This window comes from Asparagus officinalis, chromosome 7, assembly GCF_001876935.1.
Source record: "Asparagus officinalis chromosome 7, Aspof.V1, whole genome shotgun sequence".
In the NCBI taxonomy this organism is placed as follows: Eukaryota; Viridiplantae; Streptophyta; class Magnoliopsida; order Asparagales; family Asparagaceae; genus Asparagus; species Asparagus officinalis.
In genome coordinates, this window is record NC_033800.1 from 19,581,472 (window position 1) to 19,602,798 (window position 21,327).

Below are 21,327 nucleotides of genomic sequence, written 5' to 3' on the forward strand. Positions count from 1 at the left end.
CGATTTGCTTTTGGAAGCAAGAGAAGACTTTGCCTACCTTAATAATTTGATTCTTCTTACTATTTGCTTTATAATAGTATGACTATATTAAGCCGCTGTTGTCTTTAACTGGTGGAATGCTTTTAAAAGGATGCAAATGAGAAAATGGATGCCTGTTACAATGTCAGTATGTTGGAGTTTTTTATGTGAAAGCAATCGTAGCATTTGCTTTCCGAACCTGATGAAGGCGAGCTCAGCAAGCCCGATATGGCTTGTAGAGAATTGGGATTCTTCCAGGTATATGAGACGTGTGGTATAGTCCTCAGTACATGCGAGGCTTTGACCACTTGTTACTTCTAATCTCTCTAATCCTAAATGAAGTTATCTCCTTGCTATATGTTTCTGTATTATATAAGTGTACGTTCCACACATGTAACTATAAGAGAATAGAGGATATCTCGGTAACACCTCAAATTTCAAATGATCTGTCTGAAACTTGCATGACATCCAAATGGCAGATACAAATAACAAAAAGATAACTATGTTTTTGAAAGTGATAATAAAAAGGAGGTAATATGTGTCCTATAGTACAGGGGACAGATATGTGATTAGTCCTAGCGTTTATGCTTCCAAATTCGACCTTGCTCTTCCATAAATCAAATAGTACGCTGACAACATGAAGATTTACACAAGACAAAACCCATTGCTAAAAGCTATCAATAAGTCTTGATAATGTCAATTCAACATTGTAGCTAATCAATCATGGAATATCACCAGAGGTGCTTCAAAAACTGAAGATTGTTGTATCCAAATTTTTTGAACTTCCATTTGAGCAGAAGAAGAAATATTCGATGGCAACCTATTCGATGACATTCAAGGGTACGGGCAACTATATGTAGTTTCTGAACAACAAAAGCTAGATGTATTTGCTCTGCTAATATATCCTATGAAGTTCTGAAATATGAGTTACTGGCACTCGGAACTGAATTCATTTGTGTAAGTCGACAAAAAACAGACAACATTGCCATTGCAAAAAAAAATCTTCGAGTTCACGAAATGGCTGATTACACCAAGCTAGTATTCGGATGATGGTCTTATTCGGATGATGCAAGGAGAAAACACTGGTCCTATTTACATTAGAAATCATTGTAATTTTGAATCACTTGATAGTACATTTTTTGAAGAACCGGAATCAATCCAATTACAAGCCCAAGTCAAGATTTAGTCCTTTCACCACAAAAAATAAATGGAAATCAACAAACTATGTAAAATTAAACCTAAAATTTGTTTTTGTGAGGAATAAATGAGGGGCAAAAATTAAGGAGAATAGTATCACATAAAATTGCTTGTGGAAACTAAAGAAAAACAGCAAACGAATAAATACAACCACCAGTATTTCTTCTTTTTTTGCAAAAGATGTAATTTAATTACAATAAAAGATCAAAATTTAACCTTTACATACCTTTTTGGTGAATCCAAGAGGAAGAAGATGAAGAAGGAAGGGCGTTTTTTGCTGGGAAGTCGGCGGGAACTAGAATTACCGCCAGCTTGAGGAAACCCTTTCACGCAGGAACTAATCGGTTGTGAGGATATAAGTAATTTCGGGAAGACTCGGTTGAGGAAACCCTTTCATAACTTTACTTTTTAAGGAGAGAGAGAGAGAATCAGCTGTGTGAGGATAGGAGAAGAATATGTAGTTGAAAAAATATTTTGGGGATAATTTTTTTCCGTGGACCCCACCCTAAAAATCACTTCCGCCGTATTTCACAGCATTGGAGCCGGAAAAATATTAAGGAAATAGAGATGACAGCTAGATGACACGTCAGCTTTTAAGGAAGTAACGGAAGTAGCTTTTACGGAGAAACAAACAACATTTTTTATATGGAAGTAGCAAAAATAGCCTCTACTTCCTCTACTTCTGCTACTTCACAGTTACTTCAGTGCAAACAAACAGGCCCAAAGGGGTTCGTTTGTCATAATTGTGATCTCGCCCCTATAATCCCCCGAATCGACTAAAACCCCCACTCTAACCCTTCGCTGAAGACCGATGACAAAGACTCCCCACAAGATCTGAGTGAAGTAGCATTTAAGTAATTGCAGTTGAGGACAAATAGTTCACAGCTAGTAGATCATTGGAGTAGATGACAAATGAAATGGGTTCGATTTAAGGCTCTTAATCGTTTTTTAAGTTTAACGGGTACTTGGGTTTGATTATTAGGAAGGAGGGGTATAACTTTCATTCCATAAAAAAAGTTGAAACTTTGAATATTACTGAGCATTTAGAAACCCAACACACCGCGGAGACTAATTTCAGGGGCTGTTTGGTTGGCATAAATAAGTAGTTGAAATAGGTTTCCAGCTCTGACATTGTGACAGTAAGAAATCAAAACCCATTTAGTTTTTCTATTCTTCAGTTTGCTTCAACCTCAAATTTAAAGAAAACTTCCGTGGAAATCAGCTGCCACCTCAGAAAAACAGAAAACCCCATTTCCCGTTTATAAGCTCGGAAATGGGATGGAGAAGGACTGAGTTATTAATATTTATTGCCAGCTCACCGTCTTATCTCTCTCTTTTCCTCTTCTTCTTCCTTTTTTTTCGACCTCTCTACTTCCATCCTTCCACCGCCTCTCTCCGTCAAAGAAAAACTGAGGTAGAAGCAGCTTTCCCTTCGGATACCGCAAGCCTCCGTCGAGCTCGTCGTTCGTTGTCGCCGTCGAGCTCGTCGTTCGCTTCAATACTGGGTCATCGTCGAGCTCGTCGAGCGCTAATGGGAGGCTGATCCCTCGCTCGTCGCCATCATCGGTCTCGTCTCACTTCTAATGATCGGCAACGCCGAGATCTTCGACGCCGAACCGCGGACGATCCGATTTGGCGAGGAACCGAGCTCCGGTGCTGAGGTTAGGGTTTCGTTGGATCTTGGCTAGGGTTTGTTAGATCTGGGGACTGTTTGGTTTGATTATGCATTTGGTATATTTCCTATTCTTAGTTTCCTTTTTTCTAAAGTTGTGAAACAAACAATGGATGTTTATTTCCAACCCTCTTTTGTGACCAACCAAACGAACTTTAAGAAACCTTCAAAAATACATGAAAATCAATATCATAGCTTGGAAATGTGTTTCTTATAATGAGGGAAACCAACCAAACAGCCCCTCAACATATTAATGCAATATGGGGGACTAATATCAAAATGCTGATGATGCGAGGGACTAACACGAAAAACCCAATCTGAAATAAATAAATTGGGTTCTTGAGAATATCCCTGACGGCCTGACCCTTCATCTCAAATCGGGAGCTCGTGTAAGAACCAAAAAAAACGCAAAAAAGATCACAAATCGATTTACAGCCGACCGCTCGAAGTTTTTCCCATTTACATTTTCCCGCCAAAACACAAATCGAATCTTTGCACCCCAAACCCTCCCCTCTCTCAGGGCCACACTCACCGTTGACTCCCCAGTCGCCGCGGTCGCCGGCGGCGGAGCAACGCTGAAGGTGCTCTTGGAGGTGAAGAATCTTAGGGCAGTGATCGCGGAGTCGAGGCAGGAGATCCTACGTGGCGTCAATCTTATTATTAACGAGAGTGAGGTCAAAAACTCGGAATAATTCGATTAGGCCTATGGTTTTTCTTTTTCTTTTTCTTTTTGGGGTTGAAATTAGTATGTTTATGGGTTTGAGGTTCATGCGATTATGGGAGAGAATGGATCGGGGAAGAGTACGTTGTCAAAGGTGAGATCTTTGTAGAATTTTTTTAGTGCCTCTTAACTTGCATAAACTGAATGATTGTCTTCTTGTTGAGGTCAATTGGAATTTGGGTTTATTAGGAGTTTTGTGTTGGTCTAGAATCTGAAATCAGGAATCAAAGTACAGAAAATACTGACATTTTGGTTTCTGTCACAGTCAAAATAGTTGCAAAATGACATGGGGAATTTTTAAAAGTTATGATTCATAATGTTAACTAGCTATGCTGTCATGTCTCTACACCATATATAGCACAAACGTAAGCAAAAAACTAATTGTCTGTGAGAGATCTATGAGAGCTCACTGCTAAAAGCTGGCTGTTAGAGGGAACTTAATAAATTTACTCCCCATGTAGTCGATGTGGGACTAAGTGAAACTGAATGATGTTTGAAATTAATTAACTGTTGGAGAATTTCGGTTTCAATGCCCTCCTGTTCTGAAAATTTCTTTTTCCCATGAGTATGTTCATGTCTTGGATCTTAGCTTGAACAAACGAAGAAGGAATGCAAAAGTTTTGTTGTTATGAGGTGGAGAAGATTGCAAGTACTCGTAACATTGTCGAACTAAAGTTGTTCACAGATTAAATTTAATTTGACCAAGTGATTTCAGAAGTGATGGGTAAGGGACTAAAGTTGTTCACAGATTAAATTTAATTTGACCAAGTGATTTCAGAAGTGATGGAAAAGGGATAGAAAATTACATTGAAAAATTTGATGTTCTTTGAGATACTTAGCACAAAGATTAGATTTAGTTTTGGGCCTATTGCCTTCGTTTTGAGATTTGTCTTTGGCAGCACCCCTTTTCATATTCTGGTTGCCCCTTTCCATGCAAATTGAGTTGATTGCATGTACCATTTACAACAACAATAACAACCACGCTTTTATCCCAAATGTTTGGGATCAGATACATGAATCCTATTTTTTCATTCCATTTTGTTATGAGTCATCTCATCCGTTAAGTTAGTCTTAATCATATCATTCTTAATTGTTTCTAACCAAGTCATTTTAGGTCTACCCCTAGATCTCCTTGCCCTATTAACTCTAATATTATTGTTTTTCCTAATCGGTGCATTAAGGGGTCTCTGTTGTACATGATCAAACCATCTTAATATATTCTCTCTTATTTTATCCTCAATAGACGCAACCTCAAATTTACTACGGATGCATTCATTTTTTATCCTATCTTTTAATGTATGCCCACAAGACCTTCGTAACATTCTCATTTTTGCTACACATTTTTTGAACATGTTTTTTAATTGTCCAATACTCTGACGCATAAAGCATAGTTGGTCTTATAACCGTCCTATAGAAATTTCTCTTTAGTTTTATTGGTATTCTATGATCACATAAGACTCCTGAAGCACTACTTCATTTCAACCATCCTGATTTAATTTGATGCACAACATCATCCTCTATCTCACCATCATGCCTAATGATTGATCCTAAATAACGAAAATGATTAGTTTTAGGTATTTATTGGCCATCAATATGTATCATAGGCTCTCTTCCTTTCCTAGTTTTACTAAAAATGCACTCCATAGATTCTGTTTTTGTTCTACTAATTCTAAAACATTTAGATGCAAGAGCTCATCTCTATTTTTCTACTTTAAAAATAATGCATCTTCTAGTTTCATCAACTAATACTATATCATCGGCAAACATTATGCACTATGAGATTTCATCCTGAATGTGCTTAGTAAGTTGGTTAATGCAAAAATATAATGACTTAAAGCTGACCCTTGGTGTAAACCTATGATAATAGGAAATTGTTTAGTCTCTCCTTTATTAGTTCTTACTCTAGTTGTTACTCTATCATACATATATTTAATCACATCAATATATATATTAGATACGTGTTTCTTTTCTAACACCCACCACATTACCTCTCTAAACACTCTATCATAAGCTTTTCTATTATACCGATAAAAATTATATGTAAATCATTTTTCTTCTCTCTATTATCTCTCCATCAACCGTCTCAAAATATGTATAGGTTCCATAGTTGACCTCCCAGGCATAAAACCAAATTGATTTTCAGATATACTTGTCTCTTTTCTTAGTCTTTGCTCAATTACCCTCTCCCAATATTTCATAGTATGACTCATGAATTTTATACCTCGATATTTGAACAACTTTGTATATCCCCTTTATTCTTATATATCAGTATCAAAGTACTAATCCTCCACTCATCCAGCATTCTTTTTATCTCGATAATCTTATTAAATAGTTTAGTTAATCATCCTAAGCCTATATCTCCAAGACATTTCCAAACTTCAAAAGGGATGTCGTCTGATACTACGACTCTTTCACATTTAATTTTCTTTAGAGCATCTTTAACCTCGCTAATCCTACTTTTTTGACAATATCTGTAGTTCCTATCATTCACTATATGGTTAAAATCTCTATTTTACTCACTTATTTAGTTATCATTAAACAATTGATAAAAGTAACTCCTCCACCTCTCTTTTATTTCCCTATCAGTCACTAGAACTATTTGATCCTCACTTTTAATACACATAATATTACCCAAATCTCTACTCTTTCTTTCTCTAGTCTTAGCAAGCTTTTATATATATATATATATATATATATTTCTCTCCTTTAGAAACTCCTCCACCTCTCTTTTATTTCCCTATCAGTCACTAGAACTATTTGATCCTCACTTTTAATACACATAATATTACCCAAATCTCTACTCTTTCTTTCTCTAGTCTTAGCAAGCTTTTATATATATATATATATATATATATTTCTCTCCTTTAGACTCATTACTGTCTAATCTACAACCTTTAGATTCTCCTAATATATCTTTAGCCACTTTTCCAATACAAGAAGACATGATATTCCATATAATATTAGTCTCATTAGCTATGTTCCATATACCTTCTTTTATTAGCTTATCTTTAAAATGTATTAAATTCACTCTTTTTAAATTCTACCATTTAGTTCTTAGTCTCTTGTTCACGTTAGTTTTTCTACTTCTTAATAGATATGTCTAAGACCATCAATCTATGTTGTGTACTTAAACTCTCTTCTGGTATAACTTTACAATCTTTGCATATTTACCTATCCACTATTCTAGTCAGAAAAAATCTATTTGACTATTACTAAAACCACTTTTAAAGGTTATTAAGTGTTTATCCCTTTTTCTAAAAAGTGTATTTGCTATTATCAAATCATGCGATATTACAAACTCTAAAATTGATTTACCCATATCGTTCTTATCTCCATACCCAAAACCTCCATGTATCCTCTCATATTCGTTATTATCCTTACCAACATGTCTATTAAGATCCCCTTCTATAAATAATTTCTCTCAAATTGGGATTCCTTGTACTAATTCATTTAATCTATCCTAAAATTTCCTTTTAGTACTCTCGGACAAGCCTATTTGTGGTGCGTAAGTACTAATAATGTTAATAACCTCTACACCTAAGACAACTTTTATTAGTATCTCCAACTCTTCTTACCTCTACAACACTTTGTTTTATTATATTATCTACAAGAATTCCCACTCCATTCCTATTCTTTTTTTCCCGTGTACCAAAGTTTATATCTACCAAAGTTTATATCTGGTCTTTTCAATTTCTCTAGAATTTTCCTATCCATTTAGTTTCTTGTAAACAAATTATATTTATATTTCTTCTAAGCATGACATCCACTAATTTCATAGTCTTTTCGGTAAGTGTACCTATATTTCAAGTAGCTAAACTAATTCTATTTTCTTGTAAAAGTCTCCTACCATTTTTCCTCTTAGACCGTTCTAGTTTATGCCTAATACCATTAGGTAACCTATTAGAGAATTGTAGATTCTTAGAACACCATTGTTTACTTGTCATTACACCGGTGTGACATCGATGTAATGCGTTACTTTCGGGGGATGGCCTAATAAACCACCTTTGCTTACTTATCATTGCATCTGGGTGGCATTGATGCAACGTGTCGCGGTGGGGACGCCCCAACGAGTATATAATAGAATTTATTTTTCATGTGGATCCGATTATGTTTTACGCTAGCTGTTGGCTACCTAACACAACCCTTCTCCTTTATCCTAGCTTGGGACAGACAATACTGACAATAAACACAACGCTAGCAGAGTTATTGCATGTACCATTCCCTGAGTATAATTGCCCCGATGCTATTGTCCATTGTTGCAAGGAGAAGTTAGATATAGTTTTCCATTTTTCATAGGCATATTTTCGGCTTTCCATTTAGATAGATGGTCTTATTCAAGCTGTCGTTATACTTCATTTGCTTCATTTTGATATTCCCATTATATCTTTCTGTTGTCTTCATATCAAAAATCAGAAGCTAAAAATAATAATAGAATTTGACCTTTTCTTAAATATCTGTTATTTGTTAGTATACAGACAACGTCCCTGCATACAGGCACAAACTACCACCACCCATGCTAAACCATGTGTGTACAACATACAAGATAATTGCTACTGCTTTTATATATCATAGCTATGCGTAATCATCCTAAGCCTATATCTCCAAGACATTTCCAAACTTCAAAAGGGATGTCGTCTGATACTACGACTCTTTCACATTTAATTTTCTTTAGAGCATCTTTAACCTCGCTAATCCTACTTTTTTGACAATATCTGTAGTTCCTATCATTCACTATATGGTTAAAATCTCTATTTTACTCACTTATTTAGTTATCATTAAATAATTGATAGCTCTTTTTACTTCCTTCCTTACTAGTTTATTTTTTTCTAAGTTTTTCCTACTCCTACACTTTTGCCACTCTTTATATAAAGTTTTTCTCTCTCTAATAACCTTTTGCACACTCATTCCACCACAAACTCTCATTACTGTCTAATCTACAACCTTTAGAGCTCTTTTTACTTCCTTCCTTACTAGTTTATTTTTTTCTAAGTTTTTCCTACTCCTACACTTTTGCCACTCTTTATATAAAGTTTTTCTCTCTCTAATAACCTTTTGCACACTCATTCCACCACAAACTCTCATTACTGTCTAATCTACAACCTTTAGATTCTCCTAATATATCTTTAGCCACTTTTCCAATACAAGAAGACATGATATTCCATATAATATTAGTCTCATTAGCTATGTTCCATATACCTTCTTTTATTAGCTTATCTTTAAAATGTATTAAATTCACTCTTTTTAAATTCTACCATTTAGTTCTTAGTCTCTTGTTCACGTTAGTTTTTCTACTTCTTAATAGATATGTCTAAGACCATCAATCTATGTTGTGTACTTAAACTCTCTTCTGGTATAACTTTACAATCTTTGCATATTTACCTATCCACTATTCTAGTCAGAAAAAATCTATTTGACTATTACTAAAACCACTTTTAAAGGTTATTAAGTGTTTATCCCTTTTTCTAAAAAGTGTATTTGCTATTATCAAATCATGCGATATTACAAACTCTAAAATTGATTTACCCATATCGTTCTTATCTCCATACCCAAAACCTCCATGTATCCTCTCATATTCGTTATTATCCTTACCAACATGTCTATTAAGATCCCCTTCTATAAATAATTTCTCTCAAATTGGGATTCCTTGTACTAATTCATTTAATCTATCCTAAAATTTCCTTTTAGTACTCTCGGACAAGCCTATTTGTGGTGCGTAAGTACTAATAATGTTAATAACCTCTACACCTAAGACAACTTTTATTAGTATCTCCAACTCTTCTTACCTCTACAACACTTTGTTTTATTATATTATCTACAAGAATTCCCACTCCATTCCTATTCTTTTTTTCCCGTGTACCAAAGTTTATATCTACCAAAGTTTATATCTGGTCTTTTCAATTTCTCTAGAATTTTCCTATCCATTTAGTTTCTTGTAAACAAATTATATTTATATTTCTTCTAAGCATGACATCCACTAATTTCATAGTCTTTTCGGTAAGTGTACCTATATTTCAAGTAGCTAAACTAATTCTATTTTCTTGTAAAAGTCTCCTACCATTTTTCCTCTTAGACCGTTCTAGTTTATGCCTAATACCATTAGGTAACCTATTAGAGAATTGTAGATTCTTAGAACACCATTGTTTACTTGTCATTACACCGGTGTGACATCGATGTAATGCGTTACTTTCGGGGGATGGCCTAATAAACCACCTTTGCTTACTTATCATTGCATCTGGGTGGCATTGATGCAACGTGTCGCGGTGGGGACGCCCCAACGAGTATATAATAGAATTTATTTTTCATGTGGATCCGATTATGTTTTACGCTAGCTGTTGGCTACCTAACACAACCCTTCTCCTTTATCCTAGCTTGGGACAGACAATACTGACAATAAACACAACGCTAGCAGAGTTATTGCATGTACCATTCCCTGAGTATAATTGCCCCGATGCTATTGTCCATTGTTGCAAGGAGAAGTTAGATATAGTTTTCCATTTTTCATAGGCATATTTTCGGCTTTCCATTTAGATAGATGGTCTTATTCAAGCTGTCGTTATACTTCATTTGCTTCATTTTGATATTCCCATTATATCTTTCTGTTGTCTTCATATCAAAAATCAGAAGCTAAAAATAATAATAGAATTTGACCTTTTCTTAAATATCTGTTATTTGTTAGTATACAGACAACGTCCCTGCATACAGGCACAAACTACCACCACCCATGCTAAACCATGTGTGTACAACATACAAGATAATTGCTACTGCTTTTATATATCATAGCTATGCGCATAATTTGAAAGCATGCTTTGACCTGGAACCCATACACGTGGGTCATGATTCTTGCGATCAATTAACCACCTTAATGCAAAGTCTTAAGCTAATGGGTTGCAGTCTAACAATTTATTACTGGAATCAATACCGCCTCTGTGATGTTAGGGCATATTGACATTCTTTTCAACAATTATTTCTTGACACTTGAATGATTAAGTACTTTAATTCTCATGTATTAGAATAAAAAAATAGTGAAGAACTAAAGATTAAAAAGTATTTGGAAATACAAAAATAAGCTATCATGTGAAGGTTACTATCAGATATAAGTAATTGGGCGAAGCTTACTATCAGATATGAGTAATTGGGCCAGGATTAAGGCATGAAGCTGTCATTTCTATGATTGACCTGATTTTATGCTAGGCTGGTGGAACCTATTTACATACTATTTACTAAGATGATTGACAAATTATTTCAAACATAATGTCTGTTTTGTCTTACTATCCCGTCATATAATGAGATTAGACTTGTAGTATTTCTACTGGATCTCAGTGATTGACTAGAATCTTTATGGTAATTTTTATAGGACCTTTTAGATTCTTATAATTCAACACTTAACCTTTGTTGCACCTCATTATTTTTAGTGCAGCAGGTAATCAATGTTGGTAAATTTATCTAGCTTCACAAAGCGTTGAGCGGGTCCTTATTTATTATAGGTTATTGTTGGTCATCCAGATTATGAAATAACAGAAGCTAGTGTTGTCTTCAAAGGTGAAAACTTGCTTGAACTAAAGCCAGAGGAGAGGTCTCATGCTGGACTCTTCATGAGTTTTCAGACCCCAAATGAGATACCAGGAGTTAGCAACATGGACTTTCTGCTTATGGCAGCCAATGTTATAAAAGAAAAAAGCATGGGCAACCAGAGCTATCTCCTTTAGAGGTCTGTGTAAGTTTTGTCCTTATTAGTTCAACTAGATTTTTGTTTGCTTCTCATTTTGAAATTGTTGGATTCTGATTCTTGCATCTTGCTTCCTTGTTCTTGAATCGGATTTTGATCTACTGCACTTTTTATTCTACTTCAATCATGTTCTGTATGCATATTTTGTTACAGTATAAGAGTTTAATTGTCGACAATGATAGATTTTATTTTTTACACTTCTGAGCGCTGGAAGTAGATGAGAAATCATTAGGTGCTTTTCTTCCTTTTTTTGGAGCAAAAGGGCTGTACACTGTTCTCGAACCAGGGAACACCTGCTACCAATCCGCTTTTGTAATACCTGAGCCAGGGACTTAAGTTGTAATCATTAAACAGCAATGAGAAATATTCTTTCAAGGAGAGCAGAATAAAATTTTATAATGTGCACTATCAACCTCTCTTCTATCAATGCCTTATTAGCATTCTTTCTATTAACTATCTCTTTTGAAGTTGCGTAGGATAGTAAGTGAGCAAATTGATAAGCATAGATTCAGTTTTTATTTGAAGAATCCATGTATTGTTGTTGGTCCACAGGTTTTCTCATTTGACAATTTTTTTAGGAGACAACCTTTAAACATGTAACAGAATTTTTTAAACCTTTTTATTAATACTGATACGAGAAAATTTGGTCCCACTTTATCCTGAATCTCTTAAATTAGCTTTTAACATAAGCAAAGGAGCAAGCCTTACTAGAGACTTGGGTCACATTTAATTTAGTAAATAATGCTGAAAATTTGGTAGCTACTAGAAAATCATAATACATCGGTTTTGATACAAAAACTACCATGGTCTAGTGAAGTAACTCAGTACAGGAAAGACAGCAAGTTGGTGCCATAGTATGGACCATGCTAGATGTTTGAAGGTGTTTTCACTATGTGCCGTTACGAACCTTGATAAGGTTCGGACAGCCAGAGCATGGTGGCTTTGAAGGATGCTACCTGCAAAATCTTGAGTAGATCTTGTCACTAAAACATGTGAATAATTGTGTCGGGCACCCACTCTCAGTATGGAGTACTTATAAACAAGTGACATGGGACTATGAATAGATGCAACTACCACGATGAGATAGAAAGAGCCTGCAACGACTTTGAAGTCAATGGTTTGATTCTCTGATAAACAATTGAAGGTTCAATGTAATGCCCAAGAAAGGATGGTCTTAACAGCCACCCATCCTAGTATCTTTCCAGCCGAAGACTGTTAATTACAGAATTTTAGCTAGTTTTATCTTAAAAATGCTAGCTACAATTAATTTTTGAGTCTACTGACAAGATTACGTTCTGAGCATCATCCAGCCCACAGTCATGTTGGTTTATTAACTTTCATTTTTCATTTTACGAGCTCAAGTACAAATAATTATTCCCCATATCTCTGTAAGCATTAACCATCTATCATGAAGTGGAGAGTGGGAAAAATTCACAAGTGGAACGTGGATGACATGTCAATCGTAAGGAAACCACCTTAATACTCAAGGAAGAAGAAGGAACCCATCTTCTAGACCTTCGGCGTCAAACCAAAGTGGGATTTAGTGATGAACCCACCCACTCTACTTAGTTCCTTGTGGTATTTAACTCTGTGCAATATAGCTGCATGCTGGATTTTGTGATAAGTTTGGGTACATTGCCTAATACCCATAACCAAGCATCATAATGCTGCTTGCACCCAATTATCCTTATAGAGCTGTCATTCTGTTGTCATTGTTCCTCATAAAAAGTTCTAGCCGTGGTCAAGTCTTCTGTAAATTGGAAACTATTATGTACCAAAAACCTTCTTAATCATGTTGTATCAATTATAGCAATGTCTCTGTCAAAGGACCTTTCCACTACACCAAAGTTCTGGAGCTGTAGTGAGGATTGAGGATTAATAATTTTATACTCTAACATGCCCCTGCAGTCTGAGTGCCCTTTTTTGGGCCGAAACCTGAACTCTTGCAACATTATTTTCTTTTATATAGTCCGCTTTAAGTTTGTGGCGGGGGACTAATCCTCGGCTGGTTTGATGCCATTTCAAAGGCCCTTCCACTACTACAAAATTATGGAGTTGTGAGGATTGAGAATTATAATTATATACTCTATAATAGTCTCATAACATTACTCATGTTTTCATAGATTATAACAATCTTTTGCTATATCTGCAATCCCTGAGGGTGGAGAATTATGGGAATAACTGACATGTAGATACAAATCTGAAGCACGGATTCGCCCCCGGAGGCCACGAATCCGTGTCCGACTAGAATCGGACACGGATTCGTCACGACACGTGCACGACACGTGTCGGACACGGTCAATCCGTGTCCAACATGGGTCAACGGTCAAATTAGGCTCGGACAAGGTCAAAGGAGCTCGGACACGACTCGGATTCGCCGAAGGCCGATTCATTCGGGTTGTGGGTTAGGTTGTTAAAATCCAACCCAAACCGTTCGATTAAAAAACCCATCCCTATTTCTCAAATCTCCCGTTCGATTTGATCCTCAGCTGACTCAAACGAAAGAAAATAAGAAAAAACACTAACCCTAACCCTAATCCTCTCTCTCAATCTCTCAGCTTCCACTTTATTTTGAGGTACTTTTTGTTTACAAACTTGTTATTTTATGATAGATTCATATTTTAGATTGTTAGTTCAATTTTATAAAATTTTCTATATATAATAATATTTTTTTAAAATCCTTGCCGTATCCCCATATCCTATTTTTTTGGATTTTGCCGTATCCCGTATTCGTGTCCGTGTCGTATCCGTGTCCTGTATCCGTATCCGTGCATCATAGGATACAATAACTAGGATAAAACATTGTATATCATGGGTCTTTTTGAATCTTGTATTTTGACTTGGACATCTTATGGTGTATTATAAATAATATATGATTCATAACTTTGGTCCCATCATTGCTCAGAGTTCTCTTGATTTTGTTCGCTTCAGGAAATTCTTGAAAGTTTATGGAGCAGGGGTGTGGAGATCTGGATCCATGCTATTGATGAGGCAATGCATGCATATATACTGCTTTACAATGAGATATGCAATTCAGCACTACATTGTTGATATTGGAAGTGCATATTCCACTCATGAAATTGATGATTCCTTTGCTTATTGTTTGTTTTATGTTGTTATCCAGCTCATCCTATGTAAATAGCTGATTTTCAAATGGCCTTTTGTTGACATATATATTATCGGAATTTTTCAGGATTCGAAGGCAGACTTGGGTATTTTAGACAAAATTGATTCTGGTTTAGATGTTGATGCACTTAAAGGGGTGGCAAAAGCGGTGAATATGCTTTTGACATCTCAAGGTTCAATATTGATGATCACCCACTACCAACGTCTTTTGGATTATATCAAGCCAAATTATGTACATATAATGGTAAGAAACTCAGATCTGAAGGATAAAATGCTAATCCTTATTTTATGCCCGGCGTACGTTGTTATTAAAGTTACCATTTTTCTTAATTCACCTCTTTGTTTGAAGTAGCCTGCAGTCGAGAACTATGTTTTACTATGATTTCCTCTGGTAGTATCTATATTCGTACAAGTAAAATATTTTTTGCATCAAAAATTTCTCTCTGGAATAAATAAAAAGTGCTAAATATTTTATGGAATTTCTCCTGGGTATCATCACTGTTTCTAAGTGGTTGCTGATTAGGGTTGCACTTTCTATCACTATGAAGTACACTAGTTTATATCTCTGTGCTACAACATCAAATTACCTAAGCAGCACTTGAACTCCCATTGATTAGGCTTATGCTTCTGCATTATTTAGATCCGCAAGCTATCACTAATATACAATAGTCTATAGAATAATAAGCATGTAAAGTCCATATGTGTTTGATATGCTTAGGAAAATGGCACCATCATAAAACAGGTGATATTTCACTAGCAAAACTACTTGAGAAGGAGGGTTACAAAGGCATATCTGAACCGTAAGACTGGTTAACAGAAACATCATGTTCCTTTTTTTACTTCCTGATCTGTTTCTTAAGCATACTATAATTATTGGTTAATTGCGGATAAATGCCGTGTTGATAATAGTGTATTGTAGTGAGTTTTAGTCTCACATTGCTTGTGAGAACACACCTTACCCTCCTCTACTTGTATAAATATATGTGCACACTAAATATTCAACTCAAGGAAAATTTACCCAAGGTTCTCTCTCTTACTTTAATATAGTATCAGAGCTAGGGCTATTTCCCTTTCAATAAAATATTTTTAACCCTTCTGCGTTCTTTTGTCAAATCTTGGTCTTGTTGCTTTGCAGTCGTTTAACGCTTTTTTTGTGTTCATCTGCCAGATTTTTTGGCATTGCCGCTTTGCGGCCTCTTAACGCGTTTTGCGTTCTCATTTAACCTTCGGGTTTCATTCTAACCTTAGGGTTCTATTTTAAACCTTCGGGTTTCATTCTAACATTCGGATTTTATTTTAACGACATTGTCGTTTCAAGACCATCTCTCGGTCTCAAATTAACGGCATCGCCGTTTCAAGCCGTCTCACGGCCTCAAACGAACGGCATTGCCGTTTCGCAGTTAGTAACGACATCGCCGTTTTAATCCATCTCGACGTCTTAACGTCTCAACATTGCTGTTATGGCTCCTTTGGAGAAGATTCCCAAACCACCTTTTCCTCTCAATGATCAAAGTGACTGGCAGCGTGGTCCACCATTGCCACCAATGCCTTACGTGACGCTGGTTTGCTTGATCATTTCACCAGTACGGGACCAGTTTCATTGTCCATCAGCACTGTTGCTTCATCTAGTACTATTGTCTCAGGTAGTGGTGATGTCAATTTTCAGACTGCTCGTGTTCTCTATGTCAAGGAGAGTTCAGACTGGTAATTGCAGGAATTTCGTGTCATGAATTATCTCACTCGATGTGTTGGCTCTGGTCTTACTGTTGAGATTGGTTCGCTTCCCTCTGCTCGAGCCATGTGGACTCGTCTCACTGAGCGTTCCACTGAGTGCTCGGGTGCACGGGAAGCATATCTTCTGCAACGTATTGCTCTACAATGCAAAGATAGTTCATCTCTGTAGTCCCATTTTGGACAAATGTAAGCTTTTTGGACAGAGTTATGCTCCATGCTTCTTGAACGTAATTACACATATGAAGACTGACTAGCCTGTGGTGCATCAACTGTTTCAGTCCCTTCATGAATATTCAATTATGGCTGATCAACTACTTTATCAGCCTTAATTTCCGACTTTGGCCTCAGTTATGGGAGCTCTCACTGCTTATGAGACCCGACAGCAGACATCACGACTCAATTTGTCAACAGACACTCCTACCTCTTCACTCGAGACTGTTCTGTCTGTACCTGTCACTGCTCCTGTTATGAATCATACTTCTCCACAGGCTCGATCTAAGCTCTCTTGCAAATATTACAAGAATGAAGGATACCGTATTGAGACATACTTCAAGCTTCATCCTGAGTTACGTTCCTTAAGTATTGGTCGTGGTCGGCGACCCCCTTAGTCTCAACCCTCTCGTACACCAGGATTGCTGGCCAATGCTATATCTTCTACTACTTCAGACTCTACTATTCAAGCTATTGAAAGTCTTCACCGTCAATTTGATGCTTTTCAACATATCACCTCTACATCCGCCGCACAACTCTCTGGTATGTATTTTGCTGTTTTTTCAGCTAATCCTTCGGTCTTTGGTATGAATGATCTCTGGATTTTTGACTCTGGTTGTTCCTTTCATATAACTTGTAATGTCTCACTTTTATCCTCTGTCTTCACTTCATCCTCTTCCTCCTATCTACACAGCTGCTGGACAACCATTGTCCATTACTCAGTATGGCTCTATTACCCCACAAAATGATCCATCTGGTCGTCTAACACTTGGGTCCCGTCTATGTGGCTCCTCAACTGTGCTTGAATTTAATTTCTATTAGCTCTTTATGCATGGCGGGCCTGTTTGTCTCATTTTCTTCTAATACTTGTATTGTACAGGATCTACAGACGGGTAAGACGGTTAGGGCGGGTCGTAGGAGGCACATGCTGTATTTTCTGGAATATCTCCACCTTTCAGAGTCCATACATCCACGTTCTCTTGTTGCTTCAGTTCGTTCATCAAAACTCTCTATCTCGCTTCCTGTTAATTTATGGCATAGACGACTTGGTCATATGTCTAATAAAAGGCTGAAGAGTCTTATTCAGTCTGGATTACTTGGTTCTGTATCATTTAGTTCTAGTATTGAGTCATGTACTGGTTGCAAATTGTCTAAATTCACTACTTTACCATTTAAAATGAGTACATCAGTATCCACTTTCTTATTTGATTTAGTACATTTTGATATTTGGGGGCCAGCTCCTTTGTCTTCTTCATCTGGCTACTTATATTATGTTAGTTTTATCGACGATTTCTCTCGTTTTACATGGGTTTACCTACTTAAGAATCGCTCTGACGTACTTACTGCATATCAAGCCTTCACTGTTATGATTTTCACACAATGGCAATCTCGTATTAAAGTTTTTCATTCTGATTATGTCAAAGAGTACCTATCCTCTATCATGCGCTCTATCATGTCCTCTCATGAGACTATCTTTCAACAATCATGTCCCTACACTCATGAGCAAAATGGTGTTGCTGAACGCAAATATCGTCATATCCTTGATACTGCTCGATCCATGCTCATTTCTTACTCTGTTCCTCGTCATTTCTGGGCTTAGGCCATTGTCACCGCTACTCATGTCATTAATATCACTCCATCTAGCTTTTTTTCCGATGCTACTCCTTATAGTCGTGTTTATACTCATCCTCCCCGTTATGATCTAATCCGCGTTTTTGGTTGTTGATGTTTTGTTCTTCTGTCATCTCACGAACGTGATAAATTGTCTCCCAGAGTTGTTTCTTGTGTTTATTTAGGAATTAGTTCAGAACATTGAGGTTATCGTTGTTATGATCCTACAACTCGTCGAGTTCATATATCTCGTCATGTTCAGTTCGAAGATGATTCTCCATATTATTCTACTTCTGATGACTTTAATTTTCTCCAATCTACTGATCATGCTTCCTCGTCAACTGCATCACCCACTTCTTCACCTTAGTTTTCCTTTCGAGATCTCCCTGACATCTCTCCCTCTCCTTCTGTTGACTCTTCCTCACTCGAGCCTTCTCTTACACCATCTAATCCCTATCCTGTGGGCATAATTCTCACTCCAGAAAATACTATTGATCTCCACACACATACGCCAGCATCTCTCCCGCCTGAGGTTTCTCTTGCTCTTTGTCGAGGCAAACGCCCACATGTCATGCCTGTCTGGTATGCTTCGGTTATTTCCTATTCACCTATCTTTCATAACTTTCTTGCTGTCATTCATACTACCGTTGAACCAAAGTCCTTTCAAGAGGCAGTTCAAATTCCAGAGTGGCGACAGGCTATGGCTGAGGAATTTCAAACCTTTCAGCAAACTCATAACTGGAATGTTGTTCCTTGTCTTCCTGGGATCTTTCTTGTTGGCAGTAAATAGGTTTATAAGGTCAAGTTTCGTCTTGATGGCACCATTGAACGTCAAAAAGCTCGTTTAGTGGCTCGAGGTTTTACTCAACAACAATGTATTGATTATGAGGAGACATTTGCTCCTGTTGCTCAGATGCCTACTATTCGTATTCTCCTTGCGATCGCTGCTGCTCATCGTTGTCCCTTATACCAGATGGATGTTAAAAATACTTTTCTTCATGGCTCTTTATTAGAGACCGTATATATGCAACCGCTTCCAGGGTTAAATATTCCTCTAGGACATGTATGTCTCCTTCGCCGTACTGTTTATGGTCTCAAGCAGGCACCCCACGTTTGGTTTGAGTGTTTTCGCGATGCCGTGCTCAAAGCGGGCTTTATGAAAAGTCATCAAGATGCTTCTCTGTTTGTTCGTACTATATCGCGTGGCAGAGTTTTATTACTCATCTATGTAGATGATATGATCATTACAGATGATGATGTGGCAGGTATACAATACGCAAAATACCAGTTGTAACAACAGTTTTACATGAAGGATCTTGGATCTCTTCGGTATTTTCTTGGTCTAGAAATTTCTCAAGGCCCGCGGGGTGTACTATTGTCTCAACAGAAGTATCTCTCGGATATTCTAAATCAAGCTGAGCTAACTGACGATGCAACTGCCGATACTCCACTACAGCAAAATATCAAACTTTGCTCTACCGATGGTGAGCCTCTATCTGATCCTATCCGATATCGACATCTTGTTGGTCTATATGTGCATCTCTCGACCAGATATCTCTCATGCTGTTGGCATTGTCAGTCAATTTGTTAGTGCCCCACGTCTTTGTACACTATGTTGCCTTATTACGGATTCTTCGGTACCTCCAGGGTACTAGCACTCGCTCTCTTTTATTTCCTGCTACATCTAAGTTAGAGCTTTGTGCATATTCTGATGCTGATTGGGCTGGTGATCCTACTACCAGAAAGTCTATCACAGGTTATTGTATATTTTTTGGTGATTCCCTTATTATCTGACGAAGTAAGAAACAAGATGTTATTGCTCTTTCCAGTACTGAGGCATAATATCGTGCAATGTCCACAACAACTAAAAAGATTATTCATCTTCGTCGCCTTCTCAGTGATTTCGATATTTCTGTTACGACTCCTACTCCTCTCTACTGAGATTATTCATCTTCGTCGCCTTCTCAGTGATTTCGATATTTCTGTTACGACTCCTACTCCTCTCTACTGTGATAATAAGAGTGTCATCCAGATTGAGTGATTTCGATATTTCTGTTACGACTCCTACTCCTCTCTACTGTGATAATAAGAGTGTCATCCAGATTACTAATAATCCAGTATTTTATGAAAGGACCAAACATATTAAGATCAACGCTCATTTGTCTGTCACCAAGTTATCAAGGACAAGATAATTTTACTTCATCATGTCTCATCCGCTGACGAGCTTGCAGATTTCTTCACAAATGCCTTACATGTTCATCGGTTTCAGTTTCTTGTACGCAAACTCACTTTGTTTAATCCAACATGAGTTTGAAGGGGGCTATTGATAATAGTGTATTGTAGTGGGTTTTACTCCCACATTGCTTGTGAGAACACACCTCACCCTCCTCTATTTGTATAAATATATGTGCACACTCAATATTCAACTTAAGGGAAATTTATCCAAGATTCTCTCTCTTACTTTAACATGCCGTACTATCGCCCAATTGCGGATAGATGTCTTGTAGTTCTATTGTTGCAGATAGACCGCATGAGTGATTTTTTTTACTCTTTTACCCTCAGAGAAAGTGAAATTTGTTTTTGAACGAATAGACCTCTTGTGGGTAAAAAGGTAAAAAAAAAGTCAAGGTTCTATCCAATTAGACGATAGTACAGGGTGTCCATGTGCAATTAACCCTGTAATGTCTCATATATGATATCTCATGACGCTTTAGTCTAATTTGCATGCTTTTGCTTCAGAAAAGGTACTGAGGCATCAAGCAAATCCTAGGTAATATCTCAGCTCATCGTCAACAGTTACCAAGTTGAAGCAAGATTTCGGAATCTCCCTGTTTCTTTTCTAATTGTCGCGAAATTGGATGGCAAGGTATGAGATGCTTCATGGTTTCATGTGCTATCACTGTGGCCTTGCTAGATATAAAGTTTTGGCCGCACATTTTACTAAAACCTGTAACATATATTTTATTAAAGGAAGTCAGACAGAAGGCTACGTTGCTAAGGTTCAAAAATTTCGGGATATTTCATCACAGTATATAAATATTCTGCAGTGTATTGAATCACAGTATTATCTGTTTACTATTATTGTCGGCAAAGAATGAGATAATAGCAACTAGCAGTTGCAACTTGCAACTTGAACTCTGTTCATCATCGTGCCTTTCTTGGTGTAATAGCTTTATATTTTCTCTTTAGAAAAACTTTGGTGTGGTGAAGTCAAATGTCATGCTATTGGGGGTAGAGAAGTGTATTATTCGTATATCCTTTTTGACAGAGATGAGTAGCTTGATAAGACACAGGTTGACTTATAAAAATGCA

General features: G+C 36.9%; 1 pseudogene; it reads left to right on the forward strand.

Annotated features, from left to right (window-relative positions):
• Positions 247 to 21,157, forward strand: LOC109846786 (annotated as a pseudogene).